The sequence below is a fragment of the Phyllostomus discolor genome, chromosome 3 (assembly GCF_004126475.2).
Source record: "Phyllostomus discolor isolate MPI-MPIP mPhyDis1 chromosome 3, mPhyDis1.pri.v3, whole genome shotgun sequence".
Classification (NCBI taxonomy): domain Eukaryota; kingdom Metazoa; phylum Chordata; class Mammalia; order Chiroptera; family Phyllostomidae; genus Phyllostomus; species Phyllostomus discolor.
The window spans coordinates 45,356,665-45,372,873 of NC_040905.2; the positions used below are offsets into that span (position 1 = coordinate 45,356,665).

At 42.6% G+C, this 16,209-nt stretch overlaps 1 long non-coding RNA gene across 1 annotated transcript; it reads left to right on the forward strand.

Annotated features, from left to right (window-relative positions):
* The first annotated feature begins 6,472 nt into the window (after positions 1–6,472).
* Positions 6,473–15,323, forward strand: LOC118499464. The gene is made up of 2 exons (XR_004901948.1): positions 6,473–6,837; positions 14,530–15,323. It is a non-coding gene; the product is annotated as an uncharacterized LOC118499464 (long non-coding RNA).
* Positions 15,324–16,209: the final 886 nt, after the last annotated feature.

Here is a 16,209-nt window from a genome sequence, read left to right on the forward strand (position 1 = left end):
TCCAGCTTGCTATACCAGAAAAGGGAAAAAAATGTAAGAGACATTCCACAGAAGAGGTAGCACCACATGACCCACTCTCTTCTCAGTGATGTGAACCAAGCAGTCAGCACTCCTGGGAGAGTGGAAGCAGAAGGGTGGGAAAAATTGCTGTGCTCCTTGGGAATGGTAATTACAGATCTCCAAAGAGAAGTGGCAGGAATTTGTCCTTCAACCAACATTCCAATGATGACAAACTTATCACATCATGAGGTTGCAAATTCTCACAAGTCATCAGTATCTCATTTCAAGCCAAAACTTAGGCCCCAGATATCCAAACTTTGGTAACCACGCACACCCATGTTCTCTTTCCTATCTCAGGCTTACAGCAGGACTACACTTCCAGCCTCCTTGCAGTGAGCTGCAGCCAGAGAGTTCTGGCCAATGGAATGTGGGTCAGGAGTTCTGCATCTCTTCCAGGCTTGACCCGTGAGAATCTCCCACATGCATCCCTGGCTCCTGCCTCATCTACCAGCAGAATGGAAAGGACTCTAGAGACCCAGAGGAGGGCAAGGCCTATGTCCTCGAATGAGTGCATGGAACATAGTCACACCCCCACCCACATCCTCACCAGTTGTGATGTGGGCAAGAAATACATTTTTATTCTGTTTAGTCTCTGGGACTTGGGAGTTATCCACTTCAGCAGCTAGCATTATTTACCTTAATACATGCATCCTTTGAAGTATGAGACAAGCGTACTCCCTGCCCACTTGCTAGACCATGAAATATTCGAGGATTTCATTTAAAGGTGACAGGATGACAATTCCATCTTCTCCCTTAATAATTTCCTCTTTTTGACATTCCCTGATTCATGCAACTCCATGTGCTATCCTAAACACACTGGCATAGGACAGGGGTTTGCATGGAAGAAGTCACTGAGAGTTTTTATCTGGAAGATACCTCCAAAAATGTAAGTTTTAGATCAGAGAGGATTCCCAATGGAAGCAGCATATTTGGGATAAATATCATCAGTGACAGAAGTTTGAGGGGACTAGGGCTTCTCCACCCACCAGCTGAAAAAACTTTCCACAAGCCCAAACAGCCTTTCTCAGAGTTCCAAGGTAGAATTAAGCCTCTGTTCCCTGAGAGATCCAATGCATTAATTTTTCTGCTACACATCTAGAGTGATACTCGTTATTTCTCATCCTTGGGGGAATTTTAAAAATCGTCTCTGTGCACCATGGCTTAGATGAGGCACCCCAATTAGGAAAGGCTGCTTGGAGGGAAGGAGAGGAGAGTGAGGACAGGAAAGGCATTGAAGAATCCTAGAGAGCAAAGAGAAAGGCGCCAGGAAAGGAGCCTGGGCTTGCTGAGCAGGTAAGACCCAGGGCAGCAGCAGGAGCCAGTGGAGGAGGGGCAGCATGACAAGTTTCGAGCAACTTCACAGAGATCCTGGCCCTCCAGGGCTCTGTGAGGCACCCCTCCTGCTGGCAGAAAGGGGGTTCTCCAAGTTGTAACATGCAGGGATCAATTAATGGTTAAGGATTCTCAGGAGCAATGAACACCTCTGCAAATACTTATGACTGCAACTCAAGGGCTTCCCAAAATTCCCACGTCTTTTCCATTCACTGTCAGGCCAGGTATTCAGAAGACCTAAAATGACTAAAGGAGGTAATGTTCAGTCAATGCCACCTGGCTGCGATGGCTTGAAGCAAACAGCTCTTCCCCAGGCTGTTTTTATCCCTCAGAGTTGACAGAAAACTTCTCCAAGATCCTAGCACAGCACTTCTTCAAGGGCAAAAATCAGCCTTTGGACCTCCTAGAAGATCTTGCTGGACCACCAGGGTACTCCAGACAGGATGTGGTTTTTCCCTCGTTTTATGTTTTGTCAGAGGAGTCTCCTTCCTCGATGTAATCAGATTCCGGAACTTCACCCAAACAGCAGTTCTGCTCTAGGGGTCATGAGAAGGAGCCCTGCTGTAGACGCCGGAGGTGGGGCACCAATGGCTGAGGGGTGGGCTGGCCGATGCCACTAAAAGGAAGTGAACATTTAGTGGGCGGATGAAAAATAGTGAATAAAATTTTTCTTTTTTTTCCAGTAGAAGCAGATATTTAAGAACTATAACATGTTAAATGTGGGAATTACAATAATCTTTAATAAAGTGTGCGCAGCACTCATAAAATATATAATTACATGTATAACTTGAGAAAGGCTGGTGTGTTGTCTTTAGCCTGGGGCTTTGCATTTTAAGTGGGATGTGGGAAAACAGAATCAACCCAAGTTATCTAAAGCCCTTGAGGAAAGATTAAAGAAGTTGAGATGGTTTTATTCTGTGATGAGAAAGTTAAGGGAAGGCTAAATAGCTGTTTTGAAATATCTTAAAAGGTTAGTCCCAGGACACAGGCCTGCTGAACATGCCCATCCCCAGCTCAGAGCAGTTGAACTCCAGTTCTGGCTGAGAGCTTCTGTCTTAAGTGGAAAGTAGAGTCATAGGGTCTCCCGTCCACAGGAGCTTTCTCCCAGGATCCCCCCGTGGGTTACCCACTTTGCTATCTTCCCACGCTGTTCGTATGGCAGCACCACCACTGACTCCCCAGACCATTCTACCCAACCAATCCCCGGGGCCCTGCCAAGCCCAGTGCCCCGCTGGCCTGCTCTTCTGTCCTCCTGCCTCTGCCCACTCCGGATCTTCTTTACTTCTTGCTGGCATCTTTGCAACCACTTTCTAACAGAACTCCCTGCCTCCTGTAGCTTCCCCATCCTCACCCAACAGCCCATTTCCCATACTGCCCCAAAGCTCCCATCCAAAACACAGATCTAAACTTATCACTCACCAGCTTAAACATGGGCAGGGGACTTTCCGTAGGTTTAGAGATTTTCAAAATACATTGTATTTTTAAAATATCTGCCTTGGCTCCTTTGTGCATCCAGTGTCCTCAGCATTGTTCTCAAAGCCCCTTTACAACCTGTCCTACGCCCACTCTTCCCTCATCTGCCCTCCCCGCCCCCACTGAATACTCTACTGCAGGCACATCGGACACTCCCCAGCTCCTGACCGTACACGTGCTGCCCTGCCTCTCTTCTTGCCAATTTCTATACCTGGAATGACATTCTTGTCTCCTCCATGTGGCAACATCAGGGTCATCTTCTACGGCCCAGGTCAAAAATCATCTTCTCTCCTAGGCCTTCCCAAACCTACAGGAAACTCATCACTGCCTCCTGCGGTCCCCACATCTCTTGGCCCTGAAATGGCACTTGTCACATCATTATTTGTGTACATTTTTGTCTTTCTCACTAGACTGCCAACTTCTTAAAAGTAAAAGCCATATCTAATTTATTTGGGTTTTTCCTCTACTACTTAACACAGTATCTAGTATATTATAAATGTGTCATCACTGTTTGTTGAATGAAAGGATAAGCTCCCAGTTCAAACGTTGTCATTTCAGTGTACTGGACATGTTGAACCTGGCAGGGAGCTGGTGTTCAGCTTGGAGCCAGAATCAGGACCCCAGGAGCAGGTAAATAGGAAGTGAGCTGCAACTGCCCATAAAGACCCTGGCTGCACATAGTTTTACATACCAGTGAGTGGATCAGAGCTGGCAGTTTCTGTCCTGTCTACTCCTGTGTGTCATAACTGGAGCAAAACTCCTCATCAGCCAGTCTGGCCACACCATAAACACATGGGTTGGAAAAAAGGGGCTGCCTGGTTCTTTTCAGGTTCCTATGGATACCTGGCAAGGTATTGATCCACTGGGACTCACTGTGCGGGCAGCTGCCACTTCTGGACTGTACATACGCAATGAGCAGGCAGGTGGGGGAGGAAGGGAATAGAATGAAAAGAGGGGGAGGGCAAGAAAGAATTGAGAGAGAGCATATGGGCACAAGTGCGGAGGGTTTGGTATTTGTTCCTGCAGAAGATAGAATGTATTTGATAGCTTCTTGAAAACTAACATTATTTTTTGAAGTTCCTTTTGCTAAATACAAAATGTGAAAACCACCAGTAGAAGATTGCCTTCTTTTCTGCAGGGAGGACAAAGCTCCTGAATATATTTGGATCAGAAATTTCTAGGCACATCCTTCACGAACATAATTAGCCCATCATCCTGACATGTGCTTAACTAAGAAGCAAAATTAGGCAGCAACTCTGTAAAAGTGTAATAAGGTGGTTTTTTGCTCCCTTTTGAACATTTCATTGACAAACATGGGCATTTATGCATGTAATGTTAATAGTATTTTATATGGCTGGATCTTTACAGTTTATAAAGAAATGTTCCTTAGAGCTTCACAACAACCCAGTGAGATACCAAACTGGATATTACCATCCTGTTTCCTGATGAAGACTCTGAGGCATTGATAAGACAGCCCACTGCCCCAAAGCAACTCAGTTACTCAGTGGAGGTAGAGTCAACACTCACGTCCAGGACTTGTTTCCAAGACCAGTGCTCTGGCCCCCACATCCACCACCTCGTACTGTGCCTGGCTGCCCACTAAGTCACAGGCTGCTTCTCAGTTGGAGCCTAAGAGACAAAGAAAGAGGAAATGGCTGATTTGGATAGGAGTGGGCAGCTGGCGATGTTTTTCTAGTCCCCTGTTTTTTTTAAAAACCCCACATCAAAGTAAATAAATGCATGTGCAAAAATCAAACCGCTGGCTTACAACTTTTTTTCATCATCATTTTCTCTGAATATATAAATCTGGCTCTCTTGCCAGATACAGTCTTTGGAATGTGGTTCCTTAACTGGATCAGTCTCCAAAATCGAGGTTGTGGTTTCTGTCCCCGTGGGGGCCTGCACACTCAGTTTTGGGTGGCAGTCCATGATCGATTGCCCTCCCATCAGCAGGAGCCACAGGAAGCCCCTGGTTGCAATGGGATGTCTCCTTTTTAACCAAGTGTTATCACTTTCTCAAACATCTGTTTTTGTGAGTATAGTTGTGGCAATACTATATGTTTCCGGGACTTTACAGTTTATGAAGAGCTTTACTGTTTCACATACCCTGCCACCTACTCCTTCCCAACCACAGGGGGCCCTCCCTGGCCGGAGGCTAGTGGGGCAGTGTCACTATTTCAATTTTAGAGATGAAGACAAGGAGTCTGGAAAGGTTAACCAATGTGCCTATTTAACACAACTAGAAAGTGTTGAACCAGGAACTACTCAATCCTAAACTTCTAAACCCAAAGCCAGCCCTCTTGCCAGTGTGCCTATGACTGTGTTGCCCTCTCTTGCGCCCACCGCAAAAACTGATAAGACAGGAAAAATCCATCACCGCTGTACACAGGGCACATGCTGGACTGGTCTTTTCTGTACCTCCCATAAGAGAATAGAAGTTCTTAAACCATGGATAGGTGGTGAATCCTTTGCAGTTGAGTCTTCTTTTCCTCAGAGAGAAAATCTGACTTTTCATCAGACTCTCTAAAAAGTGTAAGAGAGGTTAAAAATCACTGCTCTGTTCCGTAAGTTCATCAGGCCTGGAATCTCCAATGCCTACCATAGTGTCTTTTGTACAAAAAGTGCCAGATGGATGGATGGATGGATGGATGGATGGACGGATGGACAGACGGATGGCGGGGGGCTCTGGGTTTGTTCTTCAAGCTCTAATTTCACGACTGACTGAACTATCATGCAAACTGAATGACACACTAGATAGGACCCAATTAATGAGATAGAATTTTAGGGAAAAATATTTAAAATGGAGGAAAAAAATCTTGACTCTCAATGCTATTAAATGTGATGTAACTGATTCACAGTCTACATTGTTCTTCCAGTCTTCCCATCTATCCACTCTATCACCAAGCCAAAAAGGGAATTCACATAACACCGAATTCAGCAGAGCATGTGAAGAAATGATATACATGAGCTCCATCCCTGACTGGCTGTACATCTTACATGTAATGGCTATTTTCCTGTCAGAATTATAAATCTACAAAAAAATAAAAACCCTAACTTTAAATGGAGCATATCAGAAAGTCACAACTCTACAAAATACAACCTTTTCTCGACAAATACTGAACAGCTAAGTCCTATATGCACATCGTGGTTTTAGAGATTGTCCAAACTATGAGGTGATTTGAGACTTCAGTCCCTCACCCCTGAGTGCTGGACTGATTTCAAGAAGGTAATTAAAGTCAGTGGTACCTGGCATATGAAACCAAACACCCATCCTCTACTCTCTGGGCTTGGTAGATCAAAGATAATAAACTTGTCATAAACCAAGATAAAGGGCCACCAGGGAGTGACAAAGCCCTCTCGAGTTTCCATGTTGTCAGAACGGTCAGTGTAGACACAGGAGTGGTAAGCACGCCAATCTCCCCTCCAAACCAGACTGAACAGCCTGGAAGGAATACTGGCCAGGCCTTTCAGCATGCTGGCAAGGGCCAGGCCCTGACAGCCTGGAAAGGAACAGAGGACGGGAAAAATGCGCTGGAGAACAGGGCCCATCTGTCCTGCCAGCGCTCTGCCTCGCTGGGCCAGAACCTGTCATTGGATATTTTCACGCAGCTATCAATAAGCTGTACATGAAAACTACCTGGAAGCGGAATCTGACTCCAGGGTTTGGTGTTAAACACCAGAGGATATAAAGTATCCTGCCAAGGACAAACCTTTACAGCCCTACATTCCACTGCTGGTGATATGTATTCTCTTCCTCGTCAGATTAGAAAGAGGCAGTAGGGGACAATCAGTGGATTGAATATCGAATCAAAAGTCCTAAGGTCCGGTATGTTTTTCAGCTGGTGAACAAAAGACATCTGAGGATTCAGGATGTCAATTCAACTTATTTCTTACAGCATTATGATAAGAAGAAGGGGAATTCTTTGTAGTTTATCTCATTTCTATATTATCTTATCTTCACAACTCTGCAAAGTAAGCAAAACTGGTATTATGGTTCTGAGTATATCCAATGTGAAACTGAAGATCAGAGACTTTGAGTAACTTGGTCAGGTTCACATAGCAATTTCTAGAGCTAGGTTCCATGTTCTGTGCATTCACGTCCAGAGTCCTCTCCAATATAGTGTTTCCCTAGCAGATTATAAGGGCTCTACCCTCTCTTTTATTGCTACTCAAATGGCCCCTTATACTGGCCAGTGGTCTTATAAATGAAATTCCTTTATAAAGAGGACCTTTCGCAATTTGATAGATAAATCCGTTGACTAGATGCAAAAGGGTACTTATTTGGTATTGAATCCTGTTCTTTGTATGATGATCTAGAGGAAGTTTTATTTTTAGTAGTTTAATTACAAAATATATCCACATTGATTAACAATGTGTTAGTTTATGCCTTTAAAACAATTATCCAGTCTAGTGTAGTCTAGTCTAGTCTATGGACTTAAAAATTTTTTTTAAACATTTGAAAGGCATTTTTTAAGAAAGAGCTTGCAATATTTATTAGGTGCCTACCAAGCACTGCCCGGGACATTAAGACGACAAAAGTGGTCAAGACAATGTCTCTTATGTAAGGAACTTGAAAATGAAAGAGGAAGTCAAATTACAACAGGTAAATGAATACGCTACATGAAGCACTGCTCCGGGGGAAGGGCAGAGGGTTCCACAAGCGCAGAGAAAGGACTCTCAGTCCAGTGCTGGAGGTCAGAGAAGGCTTCCGGAAGCAATGACTTCAATGCCAATTATTTGGGAGAATAAAATTTTGCAAAACATTTTTGGCCTCATCTGCAACTCTAGGGCCACTGAGGAACCCTGACCAACATCCATGCATACCACACCCTTCTCTGCTTCTTTGCTTTACCCACACTATTCCCTTAGCCAGAACATCTTTTTCACGAACTAATATCCTCTTTTCTATCTTTCATGGCTCATCTTTTGCATTTTGGTGGAATTCTTTTTTATCTTATTTTTAAGAAACAGAACTGAAACTAACTTGAAAAGATTAAAAACACTCGATTTAAGTTCTATTACATTTCCCTTGATCTTCGAGAAACCTTAAGCCCCTCAGCTATATTTAGTCATTAAAAGATCACATGTCCACACTGTACAATGTGAGTCTTACTGGGGAAGCCCAGATGGGCAGGGGGAGATCAGGGCCATTTCTAAATTCTTCCAAGGCTGTGTTATTAGAAAAATTGGTGTCTTGGTGTTCAGCCAAAGCCAGAGGAGCAAGAGACCAGGTTTGCCTTTTCTCTGTGTCCCACAGCATCACTGCTGGGCTGTGTGAGCTAGTCTGAAGGGTAGCCACCATCTGGGTCCTTGGTCAGCTGATAGCAAATTTGGGTACAAATATGTCAACATTACATTGCAGAAGATCTCAGTGTTTTCACTCTAGAATTACATACTGGTTCTTTTGGCCATCAGCAAATCTTTACAAATGGGACCAAAACAACTTTCTTTGAAAATACCAAGAATGAGACAATATTCATATTACAGAGTTTTGTAAACTCTCCGGATATCCTAACAATAAGTTACAGATGTTTAATCCTAAATTAAGAAGCTAAATATAATGTAGACTCCACAAATGGTAATTTTCTGTAATTTGGGGAAAATATTTGGTAGCTCAATTCCCACTAGAAATGGCTGGCAATGGTTCTGCTCTGTCAAACATCTCTGCCAGCCTTTCTTACAGACAGGACCATCCAGAGAACAGCAGTGGATTTATTTTTAAAATGGAATTAATTAAAAAACTTGAATTCAAATTCTACTCTGGACATGTGGGTATTATTTTATAACGGGGGCAAGTATTAGGAAACCAAGGGACCTATATTCATACTTGTGTTAATTGTATTAATTCTATTTCCTGGATTTTCATATTTTGTATTATTAACTTGCTTTCTTTTATTTTGAAAAGAAATTTTATCAGTTTTCCTGTGTCATACCATTTTCTCTCTTTATTTTTGCTTGCAATAAGATATCAGCCTCATATTGGCAGAGCAACATGCTACAATGATCCTTTGTTCCAAAAAAATGCATGAATAGTACACTATTAAAATGGAGAAGGAAGTGTGTTTCACTTCATTTGTTATTTACTTAGTGAAGATTGTCATGGTACCAGGTGCTCTATAAAACACAAATAAAGTGAAGTAATCACACAGCACACTTGGATCTTGCATTTGATATGAGGCTCTCTGAGTAGTTACCAAACACTGACTCATCAATCAGCTCATTTCAGGTAGGATGCAAGTGTCACTTTAAATACCTAGTCAGCTTTATGGAACCTGCAGGCCCCCAAGCACTACCCAGACTGTCGTGTTGAATCTGTGAGGACTCTGAGGGAAGGTAAACCCACATGGGGATGGGCTTGTGAGAGATGGCAGGAGCGTTCTGAATAAAAACGGGGGTAAAAAGGAGGGGTAACAAATAGAGGAGAAACTGGGAAACAAGCTCCTGACAGATAAGGTGGGTTCTAAGTTAATGCATACTTAGTGGGTCAGAGTGAATGTTTTGCTTGTCTCAAACTTTGCTCTAATCTATGAGTGATACATTTATGACATCTGGAGCTGTTGGGGTTATTTTTTTTCCCCCTGCACAGAAGAAAATGTCTTTGATTTTTAAAAGATATTAATAGTCTGAATTATATTTTTTATATTTATGAAATTGAAATCTGCTTCTTCCTAAATAATAATCACATAGAATTTGCCACACACATCTTGATATGAAAATTAAAATCAGGAAAAAATCAATTCAGATGCCACCAAATTGTGAATGTGCAGGGAGATAAGCAGACGTCAGTAGATGATGCTGGGGGCAGTTTGTGATGCCAAAAGGGGGTCAGGCCTGTGATGAGGCAGAGACCAAAGGCATGGGCAGCAACCATTCGGGGCGTCCCTGACATCGGAGATGCACAGCTTCCTCTCTACACGTTCATGGAGGGGGTCCTCACACCTTTCTCCTGGGAAGAGTTTGATGACCCCATGTTGAGAAATAAAATGGAGAACAGAGGCCCCACAGGCAAATCCCCCAATTACATTTCAGAGCCAGGAACCAGGGACCATGCTTTGCACAGGGTGGGGGGTCAGCTTCTGATGTCCACTCCCGTGGTGCAAAGCTCTCTATGTCTGGGCTGGGGGCTTGGGCCTGAGGCAAGTCTGTTGCCTGGAGGCTGAGCCGCCTCCTGAAACAAGCCCACTCATTACCCACCACCAAAATGTACACAATCTGGGCTCTGCACAACCTGATAGAGTACCAGACAAAATTCTGCACTCAGGGAAGATTGAGGAGTGTGGAGGGCAGCTCATTCTGAGTGAGGAAGAAGCCAGGAATATGGCTACAGGAAAGGAACAAAGCCTTAATATTCAAAAAGGGATGTGGAAGGAGTGGGTGGGCATGGCCACTCCACCCCCACCCAGTCCCAGAGTGCAAGGCTAGCTCCAGGGGAGAGAGAGCATGATGGCCCAGCTCCAAAACAGCCATTTCAGGAAAGGCTTTAGCTCAGTGGGGCCCATGGGTCATGTGGAGCACAGTGTAACACAAAAGGGACGTTAGCCTTCTCCCCCACTCTGCTGTATCGATCATTGCCCAGCCCTGCACCCTAAGATACACCGCTGGGAGAACAGAGCAGAGGAGCTGCAGCCCTAGGGGTCAACCTCTCCCTCGGGACCCCCAGAACTACTTGAAGGAGAAACAGGAGCATTATTAGAGTGCCTATGAGGGCTGGTTGAGAAAATGGGGTATTTTGGGTTATGATTCAAATGACTTTATACTTCTGAACATTTATAACTTCCCCACATTTGCCATCTTTATTATTATCTGTTTCAAAACCCATAAATGACAAGGGATCACCCATCTGTCTTCAGAGAACATGAGGAACAGGGGAGACCAAGGCTGGCTCCGCAGGGAGTGCAGAACAAAGGAACAGAGCATGGAGTGGGTTGCTGGTGGGACAAAGGGTAACAGGGCCTGGTCTTGGGTCCTGTGTTAAGAAAAAAGGCAGGGTTTGTAGACTCTGAAAATCCCTCATAGGGCTTGCTAAGAAAAATAATAGTCATGTTTTGAACATGGCAGTAAGAGAAGGTGCTTTCAGATTTAACAGGATCTATTCTCCCATTCAACCAACGTGCTTATTTACAAAGAAATAATTCTTATCTATGTAGAATTTAGCCACTCAATAGATTTTTGTTAATTTCCTACATACAAACACCCACTAATACTCTTTGACAAGATGATCATTCCAAGTCCCTATAGACCCTCAGTTGGCAACACGTTTTAGCCATTAGTTGAGTTACTATGCAGGTTTTAAAGTAATTGAATCACACTTCTGCTATTGAGACCCTTTTGGGGATTCAAACAGCTCTTCCAACCATCAAGACCAATTAAAGAGGTGATACTGTGTTCTAAATGTAGACGGCAGAGGTTTTCCTGACAGATCAGGAAAGCAAGAGGGTCCACACGAAATAGAACCCACTAAAAGCAAAGGGACCTGCAGTGGTGTCTGCCTTGTGGAGCACTCAGTGGAAAGCGAAAACAGACAGACTCTTGTTCTGCCTAGTTTTCCTCTAAGAACAATAATGTTCACGATGAGGGTACTGTTGATGTGCCTCACCCTTTCTTCTAGCCTACGTCTCTAAAACCAGGGCTCTTCTGGTTGAGTTCTTTGCAGCATCTGTGCAGTGTCTGGGATGGTGGTCATCCTCTGTTTGAGAATGGGGACCCCTACATGGCAGGAACCACAGCAGGATGACCTCAGTAAAATGCACAAACTTCAATGTTAGAGAAACAATCAACTGTTTTACAAATGGTTTATTTGCCAAACAAGATTTCTCTTTTCTTTCTATTCTATTTCCTTCTATTTCCTAGTTCATTGTTTGGACCTCGCTTCTCTTTTTATGATAGTCCTCCTTCCTATTGGGCTGCCCTGGGCCCACAGCAGGCTGCCTCCACACTGACATGCGGAGAAGAGGAAGAAATGATGAGAGCCCTCAGCCTGCATTTTTTACTCCTCAGCCAGCCTCTCTCTCCATCTTCCATGTCTCTTGTCTTCCTCTTAGGGGATAGTGTTTTATGCTTTCAAAGCATTTCCATATTTTTTATCTCTGTCCAGAAGGTTAGCCTTTAGAGCCATTAATTTAGAGTTAGAAATTAACAGTCTCATATTCACACATATTCAGAAATGCACAAGGAGCCCTGACTGGTGTGGCTCAGTGGATTGAGTGTTGTCCTGCAAACTGAAAGGTTGCTGGTTTGATTCCAGGTCAGGGTACATACCTAGGTTACAAGATGGGTCCCCGCTTGGGGGCATGTCTCAGTTGATGTTTCTCTTGCACATTGGTGTTTCTCTCCCTCTCTTTCTCCTTCCCTTCCCCTTCCTCTAAAAATAAATAATGAAAATGGGTTTTTTTTTAAAGAAACACACAAGGATATTATAGGTAGCCTGGAATATTTTTAAACCATTTTTTTAAAAATCCCAGTTCTTCCACGATTATGTGAAATATAGCTTTTCTTGGCTTCTATCTCCCCAAATGATTTTTATAGCCTTAACACAGAATTAACGTAGGAAGTCAAAGATGAGACAAAAGGTACAAACTTCCAGTTATAAAATATATAAGTCATGGGGTTACAATGTGCAGCATGGTGACTATAGTTAATACAGCACAGTTAAGAGTGTGTTGAATACTTGAAAGTTGCTAAGGCGCTAGATTTTTCTTAAAACTTCTCATTACAAGAAAAAAATTGTGAGTATGTATGGTGATGGATGTTACTAGATGTATTATGATAATCATTTTGCAACATAAACAAATATCAAATCATTATGCTCTACACCTGAAACTAACATGATATACTTCAATTATATCTCAAATTTTTTTAAATGTAGAACATGACAGAGGTCTACTATGAGCTAAAAGGAATCTGGTCAGGAACCAAGAGGGACCCCTGAGGGTGGGATCTATAAAAACCTGATGTATAGCCCTCGTTGGAGTGGCTCAGTGGATTGAGTGCCAGCCTCTGAACGGAGAAGTCACTGGTTTGATTTCCCTTTGGGGCACATGACTGGGTTGCAGGCCAGGTCTCCAGTTGGGGGCATACGAGGGGCAACTGATTGATGTATCTCTTGCACATTGTTTTTTATTATCTTTCTTTCTCTCTTCCTTCCCTTCTCTCTAAAATAAGTAAATAAATAAAATCTTTAAAAAAAGAAAAACCTGATCTACGGATTCTGTCTATCCATCAGTCCATCTCTCTGTCTATCCATCTACCTCTCTAGCTTTTTTACAAATATAGTGGGTACCATGCTATGAAGCATGTACATCTGTTTGATGGACACAGGTTCAGTTTCTTGCCCCTCACCTCTACCCTGGGTCATATTAAATTTCTCTTCTCCGTGTTGTCATTGTAACCTTTGTGGATCAAAATGATCACCATCACTTTGTATTATAACTGCTACTCAGGAGCTATCTGTTCCTACAGACCTTGAATTTCTTAGACAAACTCTTGCTCTCTCCCTAACACCCCTATGCCCCAACCTCTCCCTCTTCCTCTGAAACCTGGAAGGACACAATGAGTAGATACCAACAGATACCCTGCCACTAAAAAGGGAGAGCCTGACTGAGAATGCAGGCAACTTAGGACATGAAACAAGCGATAGAGAAGAAGAGAGACTTCAAGAGGGCAGGAATAGTCTGGCACAAGATGCCCTCCAGAAAAATCTTACCATCTACTTTAGCCATTGAGTGTTCTCAATGGTTAAATTTTTGAGAAACAATAATGTAAGTAATCACTGGAAAACATCCTAGTTAAAAGAACATAGGATGTCTGACAGTTCATACCCATTTCTACATGCTTCTGCTCTGTTTACTTCTTTCTTTTCTTTGGCTGATGTCAAGGGTAAACCTAAATAGGAACACTGTTCAAATTAATGTACTAGGCTGTCTGGCTCTTAATACAGCCCTGATGGTTCAGGCACATCTTGATCTCTCTTACAGGAAATATGATCTTCTGGAAAACAAAGGCAACTTGATTTTCCTGGCAATGTCAGAGACATGCCCATCAAACTTATTCCTGTGTAGTGTGGTTTCTTCATTATTCATCTGCAAGACATTAAAATGGTTCATTATGAGAAGAGTTTCATTTGCATGTTAATTTATAAATAAAGGTCAAGAAAAAGTTTGTATGAATTATTTCTATAGATGTAAGTACATTAAATATCTTAAAATTTTAACCAACCAGTAAATAAAATCTCCTTGGGAAGACTAATACAAAGATAACCACTCTGACTTGGAAAATTTTAATCACAGTTCATCTTCTGTGAGCTTCTTTAGTAATCTAAAGGGCGAGATTAGACCCTCATTATGAACTACTTACATACATCATTTGAGATGATGGGAAAGTAATTTGAAGAATTCAGGGCCTGGTAATGAGTTTCCTTTGAAGTTGGGGAGGGGTGGCAGTGGGAACAGAATTTGAGATAATTGCTGGTTGTCTCCAAGGAGTCCAAATGTTGATGAAGCTTCTGTGTTTAATAATTAAAGATGCTAACCTCAGAGAAAGACAGAGGGACATTGTTGGTAACCCCTCAACATTTCAGAAGCCTGCATCTTGGTCTGACAATCCACCACTATCTAACTTCATCCTCCCCTTGCCCTCATTACTCCTCATTGCTCTGTATTTGCTCAGTCTTCCACCATAGGCACAAGAAGAACAATTGAAAGCCTGAAGAATGAAAGAAAACCTGCTTAGGAAACTTGACTCTGGCAGCATCCCACACTGTGGTTATAAGACATCCACCTTTCTGCCTGAGGTTCCCATCTGAAGAACAAGGGTAACAAGAGCACCTCTCCCAACAAATGTTTGCCTAACTCTTTGAAGTTTATATGCTCTGCATCTGGGTGAAGTCTAGTTAATGCATCCATAGGAAGTGCTTTCCTAGCAGAAAGGTGCAACTCTGGGTGTGTCTTTCTCTTCCCATTCATTCAAATCTCTGTTGTTAAACTCATGAGAACTTTACTCCAGTTAATCATGCCACATCTGAAATATTCTCCCAGGATCTACTACCAAGAGACCTCAAAGTCCATTTCCAGCCTTCTACATTTGGCCTTGGTAACACTTCATCCAATCAAAAGTGCCTCTTGGACCAGCTGTGTGGATTAGGGGAATTGTAATGGAAAGTAGAAATGTGCTCATTTCTTATGCTAATTCCCAGAGTACCCCTCTGTCCTAAAGGCATTCTGTAGCTGTGCCCACAAAGCACAAAGAGGTAATGGAGAATGAAGACAGCATGCTCACAGATTACCCAGGAACCAGGTCAAATGCATTATCTCATCCTAACTAATTACATGTGCACTGACTATTTCCAAATAAGGTCACATTCTAAGGTACACATTAGGACTTCAATGTGTAAAATTTGTATTTGACACAATTCAACATCTTAAGTCAGTGACTCCCAAATCCTGGTTCAAGGCTAAAGCAAATAGAAAGTACAACTTCCATATTAGATCAATTCCTCCCAGACCAAGTTTTCTCTGTTGTGTGACCTCACTATGTGACTTTGCTATGTGACCCAGCCTCTTGTAGAGAGTTCCCTGCATCCTTTCACATACATTACACTGGCCAGACACCTGGTCTACCACTCTGTTCTCCCAACCTAGAGAGAGGGCAGAAGCAGCAGCTGGTGAGATGTGGTAGGGAGTAGCTATTCCTATTATACCACAGGAGCTCTTAAAATCACTGAAAATGAAATAATATAAAGAAAACAGTATTTACCAGGATAAGTGGGATTGTGCAGCCCTCTGAGGATATGTTGAAATAACAACATGTCTCCCCAATTGTCTTCATAGGAGAACAGATCCTGCTAAAGGATTGTGGTTTTGCTGATATGGTTTTGAAGGTGGGGGAAGCATTTTACTGTTCAGATCAATCAAATCAAGGCTGAGTTCTGCCACCAACCCTCATTCTCTGTCCTTCCTCTACTCAGTGATGACCAGCAACCCCCTCAACAAAAGTGGAGTATAAGTATTACCAGTGCGCATGTAGTTCCAAAGTATGTCATAGCCTTAGGCACCCGCACTGTGCAGGGCATTCAAAATTCAGTAAAATAACACAAGGAATAATGTTTCCATTTATATTGCTATCATTAGGAAAAATTGGATTTTGACCCAGAATAAGATTTTGCAATGTACTTTCTAGAAGCTGAATATCTGGGTTCTATTTCGTATTATAGAACATAAATCTTCAAATTGACAAACTAGCAACAACTCTACAAGTATCTAAAAGATGAGAGATTAACTAGAATTTTACTTTATCATTCTACATTCCAAAAAATTTAAATCTACCTTTCTAAGTACATATTTTGGTTTA